The 20881-nt window shown below is 39.7% G+C and overlaps 1 long non-coding RNA gene across 13 annotated transcripts in view; it reads right to left on the bottom strand.

Annotated features, from left to right (window-relative positions):
* The window catches only part of LOC118084639 (uncharacterized), a 259755-nt gene that overhangs the window by 136492 nt on the left and 102382 nt on the right, over window positions 1-20881 (bottom strand). For 2 of the 13 annotated variants that reach the window (XR_015949587.1, XR_015949586.1), the window contains one exon: window positions 10698-10813. The exons of the other annotated variants lie outside the window; for them this stretch is intronic. This is a non-coding gene — a long non-coding RNA (uncharacterized LOC118084639). The remainder of the gene's footprint in view (window positions 1-10697; window positions 10814-20881) is intronic. 13 annotated transcript variants of the gene reach the window in all.

A 20881-nucleotide genomic window follows, 5' to 3' on the forward strand; every position in this document is an offset into this window, starting at 1 on the left:
AAGCAAGAACAGCAGAGGAGCTACCGGTATAGCTCCTGCAGAGCATAGACTTTACATGCAAAACACCCCATGTTCAATCCCTGACATCTCCTGGTGGGGCTAGGGAAAGACTTCGCTCTGAAACCCTGGAGAGCTGCTGCCACGCAGTGTCAACAAAACTGAGCTATTTTGACCTGATGTGGCATAAGGCTGTTTCCTGTGTTCCTATAAAACAAATAAAAGCCTGTATAAGAAGTATAAATTCTAAAAGAAAATGGGGATTGTCATCTATAATGAAGTTGGAGTGGAAAATCCACCCTACAAACTTATAAGCAAAATTAGTAAGTCTGAACGGGGAAAATATAGAAGGGCAAGAGGCAGCTGGTAAAGGCCAAGCAAATGTTAGATGATGATTTTTTGCAATTGAATTGAAGCCTCCTCAGTGTAAACAACTGGTAGTGCCAAAGAAATTTGGGGATATGATGTGTAAAAGTAGATAATCTGTACCATAGGCTGGTCACCTGATTCAGAATAAGATTGCATGGTATTTGTCAGCAATCTGCACCAAGAAGTAAAAACAAAACGAACTTTCACTAGGGCACAAAGAAAATATCATTGCGAATCTATTCTCCTCTGTCTGTTAAGTATTGTTATTTAGTTAAAAATTCCCAAATGAATAATGCCATCATTTTGATTACTTGTTTTCAATAGACTATACACTGTGTATACTATTTTAAAAGAAGGGACATACTAAAAAGGTTTCCATTTATTAGGATCAGTATTTATTTTGTTACTATTTTAAGACAATAAAGCAATGAAGCAGTCATTTTACCAATTATTGCTAATGACACAAATAGTGCAATTAATTTTGGGAAAATGGATTCTATCTTCTTTTTTTAGAAGCAACTACTTTCAAATTAATTGTGGGAACTGATTAATTAACACCCCTTGCCATCTCTTACTTTCCAGATTCTACCAGTTTATGAAATGTAAAAGCCATATTTCCTCTAAGACAACTGGAAAATTCTGCTGATTGGATTTGCATAAAACAAATGCATATCACATTTTGAGTCAAGATTCTTTTAAGAAGCAAAATGTCACATGAAAAAGAAATGAAGATGGGGAAAGTTGTACCTACTCCAGAAGGATCAAAGCTATACTATTCATTACATAACCTATGGGGAAATTTTGGATGATGAAATTATTGTGGGAAACGATCTATGCACAATTTGCTCAAAATTTGCTGAACATCAAAGCCATGAATCCAGATTAGGGATATAAAACGTACACCCATTCTCCTTTTTTACTTATTTATTTGGTCATTTGGGAGGGGGGTGAATACTTCTTCCTCCAATTCTTGTTCTGATCCTAGACGGTTTTCTTCACACTGATTAAATGCAGTATCACTAACTGTCAGGGGTGGAAAGCAATGTCAGCTCAGATGTCTCCAAAACGGCATTGCCTCATGCACTCTTTCTGCCCTAGCATTGCCTGTTTCTGGCTTAGTAGCACAAGGTCATCCAAGCTTACTCAACATTTTAATTGGCACAGCTTTTCAGCAGCAAACCCTCGCACAAGTGCCAGCCTCCTCCTCATCCTCAAACCCACAGGAGCAAAGCACACAATCGGCAGAGCGCTTCCACAAGCCTGCCACACACGTCCACCTTTGTACCAGGTTCAGCATCCTTGCCTTCAGCCAGACATTTGTCTCATTATGCAGATTCGATCACATTTTGATTTAAATCAAAAAAAATATTATAGCAATACATATCGACTATTTGCACGGCTTGTGTTTTGATAATGGCATGAAGGCCTATTAATAAAACCTACTTGACTGAGAAAATATTTGAAGAGCTCTGCCAAAGCCTACCACAGCAGCAACTTTGAAATTTCCATATCAAATTATAAACTTTGAATGCCTGAAGCACAAATAAACATTCTAAAGGCTTTTAGCCACAAGGAGATAAGATCTCTCTCTGGGGAGAGTGCCTCGAAACTGCTCCATTGCCTTTGTGCAGACTACTGGAATGTGCTTGCTTTTCATTTCTTTCTTTGTGTCTGGCTCTCAGGCCTCACAGGCAGTGTCTTAAGCCAGGCAGGGTCAGTGCAAACAGAGAGCAGCATTCATGGACAGATCAAGTTTATGTGAGAATCTGCTCCTCCTGTGCCCTCAATTTCCATTTGAATTGTTAATAAAATCTCAGCCTGAAAAGCACATGATCCCATCAGTGGAGAAGTCATGCAGAGAATCCTCCAGCTCAGGAAAAACAAAATTTCTTTATCTTTCTCTCTATCTCTCTCTTTTTAGGCATCCCTCTCTCGCATTCATGGAAATTATGCTATCTAACCTTTCCTACTCCTTAGCATACCCAACCCCATCATCATACCACCTGATAGCCGGTGAGGAGTTCACCTTTAAAAACAACAACTAGACGAAGAAAACAGCAAAGACAAAAGAAAGCATTTAGAGAGCAACAAAGAAACTAGAATAGCAAAAACTTCACCTTTCTCAGACGTTACTGCTGTGGACATCATTCGGCAAACAGAAAACACTTTTCACATTTCTACATGAATTCTGAACAGCTGATAAAACTGCATGGAAGAAATTCCCATGGCTTTCTGTCAGAAACTATGGATCCACAAAGATAATGCAAGGTCACGTATAAAGCAAAGAAAAGGGCAATCACGCAATTAACTTGGTTGTCTGCTGCAAATACTGTGCGGGAACAAGAGCCATTCTTTGCTTTACGTAACGGACATGCTTCTTCCTAACCTTGCCATGAACTAACTGGGCCTCTTGTTTCTTCTGGCTTTGCTCCTTGCAAACTGTTTGAATATATTGAACGCTTTTCAGAGGGATGGGCTGATGAACGAAAACATGAATTCCCTCTTACCCCTTAATAAGGGTTAAAGGGGGTGCCAGTGATCAATTGCAGAACAAAAGGAGAGTGACTGAAGATTCTAAACAATATACTTTGAGCCTGGCTCTCTAAATTGCATTCTCCATCTCCATCTTAAAATAGCTCTCAGTTTAAGGAGAAAATGTAACTCAAGTAACTAGTGCATAAAATATGCATGACAGCCACTAGGTTTCCTTAGAATTGTGAATGACCGTTCCCCACATCAAATGGGGGACACCTTTTGTGTGGTCGTGTGCAGCCCCCCGGGTCCCAGTGTGACTCCTGGTAGTTCGGGCTGGCCTCATCCTCCCCAGGCTGGATAGCTTGTGGTCTCCGCCTACCTCAGCCAATCATCCAATCCCGACTGGGGAGGCGTTGCCAGGGGATTGGCCAGGTAAGGGGAGGGACCGTCCTGCCCACACAACAGAAGGTGAATCTTACCTGCGAAGCAGCAGTCAGCTCCAGAGCTTCTCCCACCCTCCCCTCCCTCAGTTAAGTCTTATTTTGCAGGTTAACCTCTTCTCCACAGGTACACAGGCGCTGCTACGTCAAGGTCACTGTTGAAGGGCCGGAAATGAATTTTCCTGCATTGGCAGGTTTTACCTTTCCTGTTGCAAAACGTCACAACTTTGGCGGTTTCAGGCCTTGGTAGAATCCTTTAGTCTATCTTCCTAAAAAAAGGGGGGGAGCCTGAAGGTCAAAGAATATTTCAGGAAGCCTGGCTAATGTTTATTATTTTAATTATTTAGTCTCTTACATTTATATCCCATCTACCATGTAGCTCAAGGTGATTGACATGTGGTTCTCAAGAAGCCACACACAACTATGCAACAACCAGATCCAATTCTGCTTAGCTTCCCCAAGGTGGTGCCCTAATTTTCCTTTAGAACATGCCCTGGGACATGTTATGTCCTAAAAGACACTGGAGATTAGACCAGAAGGGTTTCTGTAAACAATGTAAGCTGCAGAAAGATGGGACTGGGATAATTCTTCAGCAAGTATAGAGCGGTATACAAAGTCTAATAATAATAATAATAATAATAATAATAATAATAATAATAATAATAGCTTAAACCACCAAACCAAAAGTAACTCATCAGTGATATATGATGGTATAGCAAGAGCTCAATAAAGGGGTTTTCCTGTAATTGCAAAGAAAGATGGGTTGTCAAGTATCTAGCAAGCCACCATACCTGACTCATAGGCTACATTTGGTCTAATGGATCATAACTTGGAGAGCTGGTGGCCTGCTAATAAATATGTTGGGAAATTATTATTTGTAGAATTTCAGTTGCTTTGAATAACTTTCCAACTGGATGTCTATAACTTTTGGCTGACTATGGACCCACTCCAAAAACTGTAGGCACTTTGGCCCTGTCTGTTCCCTTCCTAAGATGGGTGTGTCAGCCAAGTAGGAGGAAACATGCCCCCCACTTCTTTTGACTATCTGGCTCCTACTTGGTCCAGGCACCTGGGAAACTCCATGGGACCACAATCAAGAAAGTCCCCTGTCTCCTCTCAGGAATGGTTTCACTCCCTGCATTGCTAAAGATACCTGAATGCCTCATCTACCACTTTTTGCTGCTCTAGGACAGGAAAAGGGGGATGTAAGGGGGCTTCTTTGACCCTTCATCTGCTTAGGAGCCCAGAACGCTTCTGCCAATGTCAGTCATATGGGCAGCCTTCATGCATCAGTTTTTATTGGAAAGAAAGGTAGTCTTTGGCTTCTTACCCCTGGAGCTCCTTGGCCATATGACAGTTAAACCAATAAACAGACCACCTCCTAATCTCAGGTATCTATCCAGCTTTGCATCTGAGAAGGGTTAATACTGTGCAAGTGCTGGGACAAACAGCACCCAACTGAGCACCCAACTCTGCAGTTCCAAGGCTAGAACAAAGTCCCAGAAAACTGGACTCGCCCAATGGAAGCAGTATGCTTATCATGGTAAGTAAAGATGTGGTAGCCTGTTCAAAAGATATAATTACATTTAAAACATCTATAATATTTCAAAACAAAAAGGGGGAAAGAGAAGCAAAAGGTCATATGTTATTTGTTCCTTATAAACAGATAAAGTAGATATTATTTTTTTGTCCTACTGGCAGCTCTGAAATTCCTGCACTTTCACTAATTTCACTTTCTAAGCAATTTCTAGAAGTCAAGAAGTGATCCAGAGGAAAACTGAAAGACAGTACAGATCATGGATAGTTAGGGACACGTGACGTCCTTCTCTTTCATTTCAGGAAAATGGTAAAGAACAGTGCGAATGACAAAAATCAAGGCATTGTTCACACATTTGGATCCCTTGACATTGCAACTCCTTAACTCACTTAGACCTTTGGTTTATTTATAGAAATTAAGAGGGAGAGTTGAAAGTGAAGAAAGAGCCTATAAATAATTAAGGGATCTTGATTCACTTGCCTTTTATCTAAGAATGATCTAAGAATGATCCAAGATAATATGAATCAGAAATATAAATAAAATATCTGTAAACAAGAGTGCCTAGTTTTCATTACTTAGAATCAACAACTTCTAAAACTACTCTGGATATCCTTGATTGTGTGAATATGATTTTGTTATTAGGGAATAATAAGTCATAATGCAGCTGTTGTTGCTAAAAAACTTGGAAATATTTCTTTACTGTGAAATGACTTGGGTGCCCACTAGTTAAAAAAAAGAAGTAATTAAAAACGAATGTATCCTAAATGGACAAAATAGTGAGTGGGAGAAAGCAAAGCATCCCCTGTTTTGCTAATGCTGAAATAAGGCTCCAGGCATACAACCCTGTTTTTTCCTTTTATCGCTGAAACTAGTGAGCAATAACTTAGCTCTAAAAACTGCCATTACAGGCCAGTTATTATGGATAACATTTTCTTATTACATGAGCACAGTAGGTATCAGTGAGAGGCAATCAATTGTGAACCGGCCTTAAGAAAAGACTGAAATTATACGTGAAGCAATGCCTTACACAGCAAACAAAGCAGACAAAAGACCTGGGCCTACACAATACTAGTTTCCACTTTATTATCACAGAACATACACAAGACAACACATTCAAAGTCGGTGGTCCAGGACTGCACCACTTGAGCTGGCCTAGGATGCTTCTACCTAATACATTATGTGCAGAGGGTGTTCATTTTTAACATGGATAAAGAAGAAACATTCAAGTTTCTGATCCCAGCCCACTTCCAGCCCACTGGCAATCTGATGTGGAGCATTCCAGCAGCTTGTGATATTGCTGTTGCTGTCATGGGAGCCAATCCTGGGGAGCTGTGGGTACTTGGGCACCCACAATAATATAATTATGGGGACTGGGCACCCACATAGTCAACGAGAAAAGGCAGTAGGCGGCAGTGGTGCTGCCCCTGAGAGCGAAACAGTTCAGCTCCACCCTCTGCAGCCAGTGAGCAAGGCACCCTTTTTTTTGGGAGGGGGAGCCTTGGATGCGAAGGCAGAATCTCTCTGCCTCTGCATCTGAGCCCCTCCCTGCAGAAAAGGGTGCCTTGCTCACTGGCTGCAGAGAGGAGGAAGAGATGCCACCATTGCCGCAACGCTGATGTGCAATGTCACATGCTCTATGCACAATGTTGCTTCGCATTTTTGGAGGAGCAATGCAACATTGCATGTCGTATATGTGACATCACACGTACTACATGCAGGTGTGTGCGTGTGACATCACAAATCCATTTTGTAGCAGCGGGCACACATAATCCTGAAGGTGAGATGGCACCCCCTCCCTGGAAAAGACCCTGATGTTGGGAAAGATTGAGGGCACAAGGAGAAGGGGATGACAGAGGATGAGATGGTTGGACAGTGTTCTCGAAGCTACGAACATGAGTTTGACCGAACTGCGGGAGGCAGTGGAAGACAGGAGTGCCTGGCATGCTCTGGTCTATGGAGTCACGAAGAGTCGGAAACGACTAAACGACTAAACAACAACAACAATAAAGCTAATTTTCTTTGATCGGCATTGCTAAGCACCGTTTAAAAAATAGATTTGAGTGATCTAAGGAAGAGCGAAAGAGGAAAAATATCAAAGGGGGGGGGAATAAAAATAACATTAAGCTTAGTGAATTCTGAAATATTTCTATAAACAGACATAGAGATTAACATAAATGCTTGCATACCGAGTTAAGAGGTTATTAAGCAGACAAGGCAGCTAATAACAGCCTAAAAATAGTATTCAAGTGTATCCTTTTCATGTGATCATCCAAATTATTCATATAATTCTACACAGTTGTTTGACATCCCTGAATGTCCTGAGAAGAATATCCCAGAATTTCCTTTCCACTTGTTCATCCAAATTATTCATATTTATCATTTAACCTAATTGTAATCACAATAATCAAACTCTTGCCACCCTATCAGAGCCAGTGTGGTGTAGTGCCTAAGAACGGTAGACTCGTAATCTGGGGAACCGGGTTCGCGTCCCCGCTCCTCCACATGCAGCTGCTGGGTGACCTTGGGCTAGTCACACTTCTCTGAAGCCCCACCCACCTCACAAGGTGTTTGTTGTGGGGGAGGAAGGGAAAGGAGAATGTTAGCTGCTTGGAGACTCCTTCGGGTAGTGATAAAGCGGGATATCAAATCCAAATTCTTCTACTTCTCTTCTATCACCCATTCCACCATACGTATTGAGCTAATGTTAAGCAGGATTTTATGACATCTCAAGGTACAACAACTGAACGGAAACCAAATATATTGGAATGAAACTACACATGGTTTGAAAATTAAATTAGAAAATCTTGTTCTTAATTCTGAAGGGACCTGCATATTGAGCTATATATTCTTTACTGATGTCTGCATCAAGATTTTATCAGCTTTATTATGAAGAATGTCAATAATAGACTACATGAAGATAAAATGTTTAATTAAAAATGAACACTGTATCCTAGTTGTCAATCAGAAAACGGAGCCTATCACATACTGTCCTCCTTTTCCTATTAAACATTATTATTACACATTGTGGAATTTTGAAAAAAAAGGTTAACTTGTATATATCCATTAGTCAAATTACAGTGGTGCCTCGACTTACGAATTTAATCCGTTCCGAAGGCACCTTCATAGGTCGAAAAAATTGTAAGCCGAAAAGTGCCATTGGAAACGCAATTTCCCATAGGAATGCATTGGAAACGGAAAAATTCGTAAGTCAAAGCAACCCCATCTAAAAATGTGTAAGTCGAAAAAACCCTATCTAAAACAGCCGCGGTTTTCGTTTGGATGTCGAGAAATTCGTAAGCATGCGGCCATTTGCCCCATTCGTAAGTCGAAAAATTCGGTTGTTGAGTCGTTCGTAAGTTGAGGTACCACTGTAGTTTAAAATTAGTTGCATCCTGGGCAAGTTATATACTTCACTGATCTGTGCCAACTATGAAATGAATGAGTGTGGTCTCCTTTTCAGCAGCCCTCAGCCTGAATTTCTGGCTAATAAACAGGGCTGTCTTAATCATATCCGGCGCCGTGTTGCAAAGATCCCTCCGGTGCCGCCGCCCCGTTTCCCATAGTTGTCAACCTTTTTAGGGATGGAACCCCAGAGTTGTCAACCTTTTGATCAATGTGGAAAATGAATCAACCCACAAAAAATCACTAAAAGTCAATGTATATTAAACATTTTCTCAGTTAGAACCACAGTTAGTTTGCTTTCATCTCATTAACGCATACTGTATGCTTCAAATACCAGTTAAGAGATTTTGCGTACTATTGGTCAGGTAACGTTGTTAACAGCAATAGAATTCACAACAACAACAATGCTTGTCCTTAGCACATTTCACACCTTCAACTGCTACAGACTGTCACTGAAAACAATGCATTGGTCAGTCTGAACCATGTCAAGGAAACTATGGAAGTAGCATATCCACAACAAAAACTTTCTTTTCAAGTCTAATTCCATAGTGGGTACAATCTGAGGGAGCCACTACCGGTATTCCCAGTCTGTGAAAAGTAGTGGAACTTGGTTATCAGACATTTTGAAAATGTGATAGTTTACAGTACATTCTTGCAGCCCAATGCCAGGTTCTAGGCATTGCAGCAGGTTGGACTAGATGACCTTTGGTTCCCTTCCAACTTTACAATTCTAAGTTTTAATAAAAGGTCCTTACAACATAATGCAGTTTAGTCCCATATGATTAAGCAATTAAAAATAAATAAGTCCCCCCTACCATGAGAATAATGCACTCAGATAAACTGGTTTGTGCAGAACTTTTTGGGTAAGATACTTCAGTCATAATAACAGGCTACATCCAGCTAAAACCTACTTAGGGCAACCTGTGGTGTGTGTGTGTGAGTGAGAGAGAGGAAGGAGGGAGAGATATATGTAAATTTACATAGCAGGAGGAGGGCAAATGAGGGCTGATAGCAAAAGGATGGGACAGCTGCATATTCCTGCATTGCAGAGGGTTCGACTCGATGATCCTCCAAATCACAGCACCGGACTCTCAGCCAGGCGCCCCTGAGTGCCCAGCGCCCTGGCTCCCTGCACTAGTAATGCGTATGGTTAAGATGGCTGTGCTAATAAATATTGTTATTCAGAACAGGCAGAGTCTCGGAGAGAGATCAGCCTGGTTACCCAGACACTGCAGAAGCTGCTTTGACTCCACCTACCCTTCAAACCATAGATCAGAAGGTTATTCAGATGAAATTGGCAAAGGTAGGATTTCAGCTTCTCAAGGAACTCAAATACCAGCAAATGAAGCTGAGAGGAGAGTTCCTGAACAGAATTTATTTAGTGCTTTTATATCCCAACTTTCTTCAAGGAAGGGAAAACAAAGTGAATGGGATTCCCAGGTGATCTCTCATCCAGGCTCCAACCAGACCCAGGTTAGTTTAGCTTCAGAAAAGCAACTAAATAATCTGACCTCAGAAATCACTAGGACTGAACACCATTAGAAATACAGTATAAAGACTGTCAAAGTATAATTTTTCAATCAAACTACCAGTACTTCATTTGCACAATAATGTTATAAAAATACTATACAGTGGTATGCTTTAGTTAATATCCTACTTTTTTCTTCCTTTCCTTTCCTTCCTGTTTTACAACTAATACATCAAAGGTAATCACCTTCAAAATTTGTTGCCAAATACCAAAATGTGTCCTCAGCAAGGATTGCATGTGAAAAGATTTTTTGCTGGTGCACACCACCAAACAAAAGGTCACCATTGCCATTTTTTCTCAAACATATCTGTTGGTAGTCGTGGGGCCTCTGGTTGCAAACACATCCTTCGCATCTTTCTATGCCCACTGCTAAACTCAGGGGGCTGTGTGTGTTTTTTTCTTTAAAAGTGGTGTATAGCAATGGGAATAGCAGTGCCTTCTAATAAATACAAAAACAAAGCAAAAAAATAATAATTCACTATTAAAGTAAATTTAAAGTAACAATTCAATTTTTGACCTAACATCAAATAAGTGAAATGATGAATTAATTAGAAACTGGAAGGGAGAGTTATAGAAGCAAATACTCCCAATTAATAGTACATCTGCTCATCAGATTTTGGTTGAAAAGAGCAAGAAAGAATAGCCAATACTGCAGAACTTAGGAGAATTGGCCTGACCCAATCATGGCTCTTTACAATAAAGGAATAAGAGCAAATTCAAGTTGATGCAGAAGCTGTAGTGAGAGCATAAAGGGCTATTAATGAATTACTCCACCTGATCAGTTCAAAAGATAGTGATCAGGTAAGAAGCTTCTCTCCTCTTGACAGCTCCTCTATTTACAGGAAATGAAGTCCTCTTTCCATGACAGAAAGCTTTCTAACTACTGTGATTGTTGCATGATAATTGAAAAGTTCTCAAATTAACAAAACAAATATTTTAAAACGTTGACCTGTTCAGCTGATGCTCCATGAGGACGGATGACCCTCCCAAGATACTGATATTCAAAGACAGCAGTAGCAGTGTAGATCATGTGTGGAGTTATGCAATTAGACCTTGCCCTTAAACCTGAAAATCAATGTAATTGATCAACAAATAGACTACTGGCAGAAATGCTAGATGAGACCGTAATTCAGGATAGCATGAATGTGGTCTGTAGCCAGAACTAGGGAATGTAAGTGATGAGAAAGGGCAGCAAGAAAGGACATGGAGTGGGTGGAGGGGAGTCAGATACTATTCAATAGTAAATTTTAGTCCACAGAATAAGATGTCGACAACATGTATTAATAATAAATGAGATCATTTTTACAACAAATAAATAGGCGATTCTCATGCTTACACCATAGGCTTATGGATCAGCTTAAGCTTTATCAGAAACAAAGAGTAATAGCGTTCTAGTTGAAGCATCATCACATACTTAGGAATTAAAGGTAAAGGGACCCCTGACCATTAGGTCCAGTTGTGACCGACTCTGGGATTGCGCGCTCATCTCACATTATTGGCCGAGGGAGCCGGCGTATAGCTTCCAGGCCATGTGGCCAGCATGACAAAGCCGCTTCTGGCAAACCAGAGCAGCACATGGAAACGCCGTTTACCTTCCCGCTGTAGCGGTTCCTATTTATCTACTTGCATTTTGACATGCTTTCGAACAGCAATTGCAAGTGAGGGTGTGCTCAAGACTAGGCCATCACGGGGAACACAGGGTTCAAAACCCCTTGCTCCCATGGTAGCCTCTCAATCTGGATCTCATGCACACTGACTGCAAAAATTTACCTGCATTTAAGGGTGGGGTCGTGTGAGTATTTTTTCTCCCACAGAAGAAACTGGTTAATTTTTTCTGTGCAGGAAACTCATTGCACCTCCTAGAACAGGCATGTCCAACTCCCAAGAGACTGCGATCTACTCCCACTATATAAAAAAAAAACTGGCAGCGATGTACCCATTGGATTGACCAAAGTTGTTGAGCTTTTGACATTCAGAGGCATACACCCTGTAACACTAAATGGGGCGCAAACATCCGCACCCAGAGCTCCTAACAGTACCTCCATCTTGAGATGATTCAGTTTCAACTTCTTCACAGTCCTGAAATGACACCAGACTAATAAAATCTCTAAACCTGGATGCTTCATTGTCTACAAACCCAAAACATCTCCTTCTCTTGTGCACTGTGACATCGTGTGTTGCTTTGTCAAACTTATAGAGTACAAGGTCATCTGGAAAAGATCTCTAGCGAGACATTCAAGTTACAATACCCTCTGGCCAGCAATTTTCATTTCAAAAAGCCACACAAACTATTATTTATAATTTCATTTTATTCCCTTTTATATCCCACTTTATGGATTTTTTCAAAGGCTCTTAGTTTATATATATTCCTCCCCTCCCTCTTTCTCATCAAAGGTTTCTAATTTTGCTTTTGACATCAACAACAATCTGGAAAGGAAAAATCAGGCCAAATCTCCCCAACAGCTTGGGATTCATAACAGTATTGCAAATAAGCCTTTTCCTTTTATAATTTATACTGATGTTTACCACAATTGTTGAAAAACAAAATGGTCCAATGGCCGTCAAATAAAAACACTTAGAATTTATATAGCCTATTTACAGCTCACTTCAAGTGTTTAAAGAGCTTCACATACATTGCATCAGCAACATTTGCAATGACCATGCCAGGTAGGAGAGTATTATCATAACCAAATTCTGGGCTAAGGAGAAGGGATAAAATATTGAATATTGATTAGCATACAACATCCTAGTAAATTTGCCAACGTGACCTTTGAGCAAGGGAACTTTCTACGGCACAATCACAGCCACTCCACTTCACCAGATGTGCAAATACATTAGGCTATGCTACCTTAAAAAAACACACATTAGAATTATATAGGGTACTTTGTAGGGACGCGGGTGGCGCTGTGGTCTAAACCACAAAGCCTAGGGCTTGCCGATCAGAAGGTCAGCGGTTCAAATCTCCGCGACAGGGTGAGCTCCCGTTGTTTGGTCCCAGCTCCTGCCCACCTAGCAGTTTGAAAGCACGTCAAAGTGCAAGTAGATAAAGAGGTACCACTCTGGTGGGAAGGTAAATGGAGTTTCCATGCACTGCTCTGGTTTTGGTGTTCCGAACACACATTCGTAAGTCGAAAAAAATGGTAAGTCGAATCCCATAGGAATGCATTGGAAGAAAAAATTAGTAAGTCGAAGCAACCCTATCTAAAAATTCGTAAGTAGAAAAAATGCTATCTAAACCGCATCCAAGATGGCAGACGGAGCTCCGTTCATAAGTAGAAACATTCGTAAGTAGAGTTATTCGTAACTAGAGGTACCACTGTACTGAGAAATATAATAAATGAATCTCAAAAAAGATACTAAGCAAATAGATTTTGATTATATATTCAGGTATTTGCTACATGCAGCCCATCATTTATAGCCACCATTCATTTTTTATACGGAACGTATTCACTAGAAAGCAACAGATCACCAAGTTCTTAGATATAAATGTTGCATAATTGATTTATTGCTTATTTTTTCCTTCTTACTGGTTTAACAACTTATACCTGTACTTTATTTTCGCTTCTTACTTTCATTTCACTTACTCATGTCCTACAACCTTTTGTTTCGGGTTTTTTTTTATGCTTCTCTGGGATTATTGCCAATAGCTGACCCTGTGCCCTTTTGGTCAGCAAATCAGGTCAAGTGCATGACATCCAATGCTTCTCCCTCCTGATGGTTGTCTACTGCTGCTAGGTTCCCTCCACAGCATGTTAAACATCTGTGCAAGTGGAAGCTTAAGTATGGTGACTTCAGCATAAAAGCTGTTTGTAGAAACTAAAGCCAGTAGCAAAACTAGCCTAGAATTCTCGAAAACAGTACACAAATTTTAAGCACAAAAAATCCATAATAAAATATGGAGCCTGCATCTAAATGGTTATTTCCTTACACAACATAAATCCTGGTCTTGTTTCATTTCCTTTTTGTCAAGAGCCAATAATCTGTATACTCAGGCTTTAAAAGTGGTTTCCCTTTGCTAAAAAGCAATGGCTGCCACAGTGACCTGGGAAGGAAACTTCAATAGAGTTATTGTTAACACACACTAGGAGTTGTTTGAGGATATTTTAGTAGGTGCCACAAAACCCACAACTGTTAAAACAAAGGAAGATGGAGCTACAGTCTTCACAAGCCTTTTGATTAGAAGGCAACCATTGGAATTTAATACAAAAATAAGCCTACAAGTGGTAGACAATGGGAATTTAAAATTAAGAAATATGAATGAATACCTAAGTAATTTAGTCAAGCAACAAAATATGAAGAGGCCCTAGAAATATATGTTTATTATAACCAAATTTTCTGCACCAGTTTTTAAAAAGTGTGCTAACTCATCCACTGTTCTGGAGCGACACAGCAGCACAAGAAACCATCTAACTCCTGTTTCTGGATTATTTTATGTATTGGGATTTTAAAAAACTTTTTTTTGACTGACCACTCAAAAATTGATGGGGTTTTAACATGCATAAACATCTTTCTTTGGTGCCTGCACCATCATTAAAATAAAATAAAAAAATCCTAAGGCAGGGTCTTAAATCCATCCCTTGTGTTGAAATCTCATTATTAGAAAAAAATAAATCAAGTTCTTGACTGTTCTGCACCCTTTCCACAGACTGCCTGAAGGGAGCTTGTGGACCACCAGATGAAAGTTTGAGCTGTCTACTACAAACCAAGGTTAGGGCTGGGTAATATCTGATTTGAACATCACAGCTAAACATCACAATATACCAATATATCACAATGTCTGAAATAAGGATGGAGCAATGTAGAGGCATTGGCTGGCTTCACGGTTTTCCCTGAATCATGATTTTTGCATAGCATGCACCCCACCCACCACCCCACCCACATCATGATTTGTGATACATTGCCAGGTCAAAAATTATGAAACCGATATCACAATATCTTGGGGGTACCTGAAGGACCCCCCATATGAACTGACCCAGACCTTGCAATCATAATCTGAGGCCCTTCTTTGTGTACTCCCTTCCACGAGAGGTCTGATGGGTGACAACATGAGAGCGGGCCCTTTCTACCCTGTTTCTCATATTTTAAGACATACCCATAAAATAAGCCATAGCAGGATTTTTAAGCATTCAAGGAATATAAGCCATACCCCGAAAATAAGACATAGTGATAGGCGCAGCAGCAATGCTGGCTGCGGCAGGAGGAGGAGGAAAAAAATAAGACATCCCTTGAAAATAAGCCATAGTGTGTTTTTTTGAGGAAAAAATAAATATAAGACATGTCTTATAATATGAGAAACACGGTAAAGTGACTCCCCCTTTGTGGAATGCAAGCACGCCACCTTGCCCGAGGCATGCAAGCATGTGCGTGTGGCGTCAGTACACACGCGGCGTGCTGATGTAACCCGTGCATGATGCAGGGGCGTGCCGATGTGACACACACATGTCCCATGGCATGTGCATGCCACCAAGTGGAATGGGGGGGCATCCCTTCTTTTATAATTTGTGGGCACCCAGGGCGCTGCATAGTCCGGTGTCTATGGTGGAATGCTCTCCCCAGTGAGGCTCGCCTGGTGCCTTTGTTACATATACTGTAGTTTGGTGAAAACATTTCTTTACAACCAGACCTTTGGCTCATTAAACAACCTATGGCCTTTTTATTGTGTATGTGAAAGTGGGATCATTGTTTGGTTTTTGGTTATGTATTCTGTGTTCTCATTTTGTATGTTTATGTTGTGACCCACCCTGTGCTCTTCGAATGAAGGGTGATATAGAAATTTAATAAATAAATGATAAATGATAGGTTTGTGAGACAGGGCTTGCCTGTGCAGAAGTCATGTTGGCTCAGTAATTTCTAGGCTCTCCCCACAATTGTTTTTTAAAAAATTGTGTTAAATTGGCTATTTTCCCATCCTCAGGTATGGAGGCTATCTGAAGAACACGTTACACCTTTTTGTTAGAAGATTAGGGACTTCACATTTGCAAATTCTCAGGTGGATGCAGGGGCGTCGCAATAGGGGGCGGGGAGCGGGGCGCCCCGGGCTCCGCTCTGTGGGGGGCAGCGCGGCTGCTGGCGGCAGCGCGACCGCCATCGCGGAGGCCCCAATGTTTCTGGCCTCGCCCCTCGCCCAATGCTACTTCATCTGTAATGCTACTGTGCTGAGCATATTGCATAAAACACTGAACATATGGCATAATGTAGTGTCTTTGAGTGACAAATTTCTTGTTGACAAGGTGAAAACACAAACCTGCATTGCACCAATTACTTACTACAGTACTAACAAAAATTCTCCTTTCCCTGTGCTCTTCTATTGGTTGTACTGTAGTTTCTGGCAACCCTCCATCTACACAGTAACCATATTAGTAGAAAATGTGCTGGACCACAAAAATGAAGGAAAATTGATGTATGTCAAACCACACCTTTAAGTTTAAAGATAAATAAGCAGACAGGGGTATAAAAATACAAGAAAAGATGTGGCGATTAAAGGCAAGAGTTTCAAAACATTCCCATTTTGTTCTAAGATCATTCCAACACATATTTTATAGTACTTGCCACAACTATCAAAGGCATGTTGTGCTGCAGATATATTTGCCAAATCAACATTATGACATAAACATTACATGCTGTTAAATATGGGAAGAGTGCCAAAACAGTCGTGTTTATCAGAATGTTTCCATTACTTCAATTTTTAAAAAAACCTCAAAATCTGACTGCATCATGAAGCAAATACTGAAAATTCTAATTTACCTAGTATAAAATGTTCCACCCCTCTTTATTACTGAAACAATTTTATTTAGGTTGAGTTATTCACTTGATGCATCATAGATCTGGTTATTACTTGACTGAATGCATGAAATTGGTCTTCCAGATGATTTATTATCTTCACAGGCTTCTAGCTGTTTCTTCCAGCAGAAAGTGTGTGGAAAGTGAAATATCACATATTGGCTATTGTCTGTGGACTGGTTGTTCTTCCCAACCATTGTACATCAACCCACATTCATATCTGGTTATACAGTAAAATAAAAAAATTCCTTCAGTAGCACCTTAAAGACCAACTAAGTTTATATTTTGGTATGAGCTTTCGTGTGCATGCACACGAAAGCTCATACCAAAATATAAACTTAGTTGGTCTTTAAGGTGCTACTGAAGGAATTTTTTTATTTTGCTTCGACTCAGACCAACACGGCTACCTACCTGTAACTGGTTATACAGTGGTTGCATAGTCCCAGTAGCAAACCTTTTACTCTTTGGTGGTGGTGGTGGTGGTAGTAGTAGTAGTAGTGTGTGTGTGTGTGTGTGTGTGTGTGTGCGTGTGTACATATTTGCATTCTTACAAACTTACATTTAATATCACCAATACCAGTTTTATGTTAGTTTTTAGCCATTTGCACTGATTACTACAGACTGTTAAGACGTGAACACTATAACTTTCAATTAGCATGCAATCATGATACTTCTTTCCAAGGCAGCTTAGTAAACTATAATTGTGTCTATGTGTTTTCTTTAAAGCTCAAAGGCGAACAGCAGTTCAAACCCACATTTTAGTAAAACAAACTTGAACTTTCTAAACAATAACTCTCCTTTTTGTACAGTGATGGGGGATGGCTGCTTCCTGTCACAAGGCCTCAACAGAAGATAGCAGTTTGAACTAAGATAGCCTGGATAAGCTTTCAGCTCTGTTAAAAAAACCAGCATTGCACACAATCCTTATTACCATTATGGCTAAAAGTCCTAACTAAAATGATCTGTTAGACAACATACACAGAACACTGATAAGCCATGCCACAAACATATGCATGTTGTCATGTTAACTTAGGATGTAGCTGAAACAGAAGAGAGTATATATAATTCTTCAATTATAAATACCAGTAAGGGTTAGATTAATTATGGAATCAAATGCAATGTTGAAAGAATTGTTGAAATAATTAATGACTAAAAGCATATTTATGCAGATTGTCAAAACCACAGTGAATGCTTTACTGGCAATTTTTATCATGCCTACTGACAATTACAAGCAAATATCAAGAACTGTCAAGTGCCCTTCTCAATTACTAAATTTAATCTAATTTCCAAGTGAATTCTGACATTAATAATTCTTCAAAACAAAATGTTTGACACAATATTAACCAATATTTTCATTAAATGTCAAGAACTTCCGGGTTACTTCAAAAAGCACCCAATTTATTCTCATTTGCAACATTTAATAGAAAACGCCAAAGCAAAATGGTCAAATTATGCCTCCTTTTCATAGAGTTGGTGCATCAAACTGTAGCTGGTGACTAGTTGGAGTGAAATCTCTATGAAAAATCATCCCTGCACATAGATGGCAAGCACGTCATAAAAATACTAAGCTAAAACCCTTCTTTTTCTTCTTCTTGCCATATAATTTTCCATGTTCAGTGTTTTGTTTGTTTGTTTGTATGTATGTATGCATTTGCAATCCATCCTATGAGTTCCATCTGCATTCTAAAGTAGTACAGTCCAAACATAGATTTATTACCTCTATGAGAACTAGACCCATTCACTGAATACAACTTTTTTTGTTTCCATTGTCTGGAGATGTTAAACGTGTGGATAACACAGTATCATGTTTTCAGTCCTAACCTAAAAAGCAAACGCACCTGCATCCTTAAAAGCTACATTGTTAAAGAGAGATATTAAATGAAATAGTTCCACTAGTAGCACTTTTGTTTATGCAACTGAATTTCTTCTCTCCATGTGCCCATCACACACACTCCTCTAAATGTTTTCCAGTTGATTGGGGCAATTCCCAGAACTTATGGGGCAGGGAGGGGAAGTCTGGCTTCACAGGCAGAACTGGAACTGTTTAGATACTATCCATAGAGTTTTAAATTTTTTAATACAGCAAAATTAAGACAAATTCTAACAACATACTTTGAACTTTCCACAACAATATATTTCACTCTGTTGCAACTGACACACATAAGTATGCCACCTAATGGAGCTGTTTAATCACAGCAATGCATTCTGATGCTTAGCAGTAGCAATTTGCAAAGTAGTTACAATTATAAATGATACAATGTTAAGTGCTTTTCACATTAATGTCATAATCAAAAAATATGTTTCATTCAATGTTTTGTCAAACTACTTTTAGTCATGAAGAAAGCATGCATATTTTAATAGTATTTGTTACTTATAACATATACAAATGAACTGATGGTTCAGTGCAGAAAACACCTTTATATACCATGTATTTTATATCCCTCCAAAGCAGTTTTTTAAGAGGAGAGACTGCTACTACTCTCTTCTATTATTTTATTTCTTTACAGAGCTGTTTGTATTGCAATCTGTCTCATGTCCATGCACATATTAAAAGAATAGAATACTGTAGTACACAATGCAACAAATAAGATGCAGCTATTAGCCCAACTGACACCATTAGTTAGGCTCCCCGGCACTATTTATTCATAGATAAATAGATATGAGATATGACTGTGTGCAGAAATGTTGATGCTCATGGAACATGGATTGTTTAGACCATCCCTATTTTGGGATCACCATCCATAGCTCATACGGTGACCAACAAGGCTAGATCATCCTACAATGTTTTATTATTAACTGCCTACCTTTTTAAAAAAAGCAAATAGTTAAAATCTATACTGAACAGGTGGATTACGTTTTTTTAAAGATGTTTGATCATGTTTACAATAAAAATCACATTTATAGCATACTCCAGCTGCATACTCCAAATCACTATTAAATTCACCTGATGGCAAATAAGAATATAATATAATATTTAACATCATTACAGTGGTTTCAGTTTGGGACAACTAAGATAAGCAGCAATTCCGCTACTTCTCCAGTACATCTTCTCCAAATACCAAGTGACCAAATATCAACAACCAGGGTATGATTTTAATTTATTTTAAAAGCAAAATATGCCATTCTATCCATCACACAAAATTGGCATATTGGTAGATAATATGGCCAATCAGAATCTCAACCAGGCCCTGATAAACATCTCCCCAAAGGGCAGGGAGGGGGGAAGGTAATCAAACAAGATGTAAGCAGCTAGACTCTTTTGTTACTTGATAAATATTTGCCTTTGTCTTTTGTGATAGGGTCTGCTGCCTGCATTTCAACCTCAGAAAGGCCCCGTTGTTTCTGCAGAGAAAACATTTAATTAAGATCGTTGCTGATTTTGCAGCCCCCCCTGTGTGCTAAAGGAAAGCCAAGAAAGCAGGTAGGGGTTTTTTTGGGGGGGGGGAAATCAAGCCAACCTCCTTGAGTTGTAAACAGGGAAGAACAAATGTTATGCAGGTTCCACAACAAGGAAACACATGCCCTCCTGCTGAAAATGCTGGGAGGGGGAGTTATCTCCTGGAGATCCAAAACTACAAGGCTGTGGGAAGAGGGCAAGCAAGCAGCCTACAGAATCAGGGCTGTGGGGAAAACCAGGAACAAAAGTCATGCATTTAAAAGGCTTCTGTGAGATACTCACTATAAGGACAGCGGGGGGGGGGGGATAGAAGTGCACAGCTATTTTAACAAAGGTACTGGCAGTCAGAGACAAATCACTTTTCCTCATATCTAGACATGACAGTGATTCTCTCATGCTACTAAAAAAGGAAGAAACATAATGCAGAAATCAGATCTGGTTGTTTTCCCAAATTCTTAAAAGGTCAGTTCTATTTCTTTCTTTTTTACAATATCCTTCAAATTATGCCACCCTATGTAATGTATTGAATGAGAAGCATATACGTACGGTAATTAAAATCAGTGCACATATGCTAGCTAGGGTCACTATATGTCCTGATTTTCCCGGACATACAAGGAATACCGCAGTCAGCAGCAGTGTCTGGAAATCAGTCAAATGTCTGGTAGAATCCAGACATATGCCAGCCCATGTCAGCAGTGCGGTTTCCCCCCCCCCCCCATAAAAATAGCTCAGAAACTGCATTTTTGGGGGCCAACGAAACAAAACTCGAAAAACTTTGCCCCAAAAAGCTTAACAATTTTTCTGTCCAGATTTTCACTGTTTGATGTATGGTAATCCTATGCTAGCCTTTCAGAAATAGACTGCATACGCGATAGAAAGAGAGACTCCAACATCACTGAGCTCCTTATGGATTTTAATTGCAAAAGTTAGTGATTTGAATTGCTAGAAATTTTCAA

This window comes from Zootoca vivipara, chromosome 4 (genome assembly GCF_965207765.1).
Source record: "Zootoca vivipara chromosome 4, rZooViv2.hap1.1, whole genome shotgun sequence".
In the NCBI taxonomy this organism is placed as follows: Eukaryota; Metazoa; Chordata; class Lepidosauria; order Squamata; family Lacertidae; genus Zootoca; species Zootoca vivipara.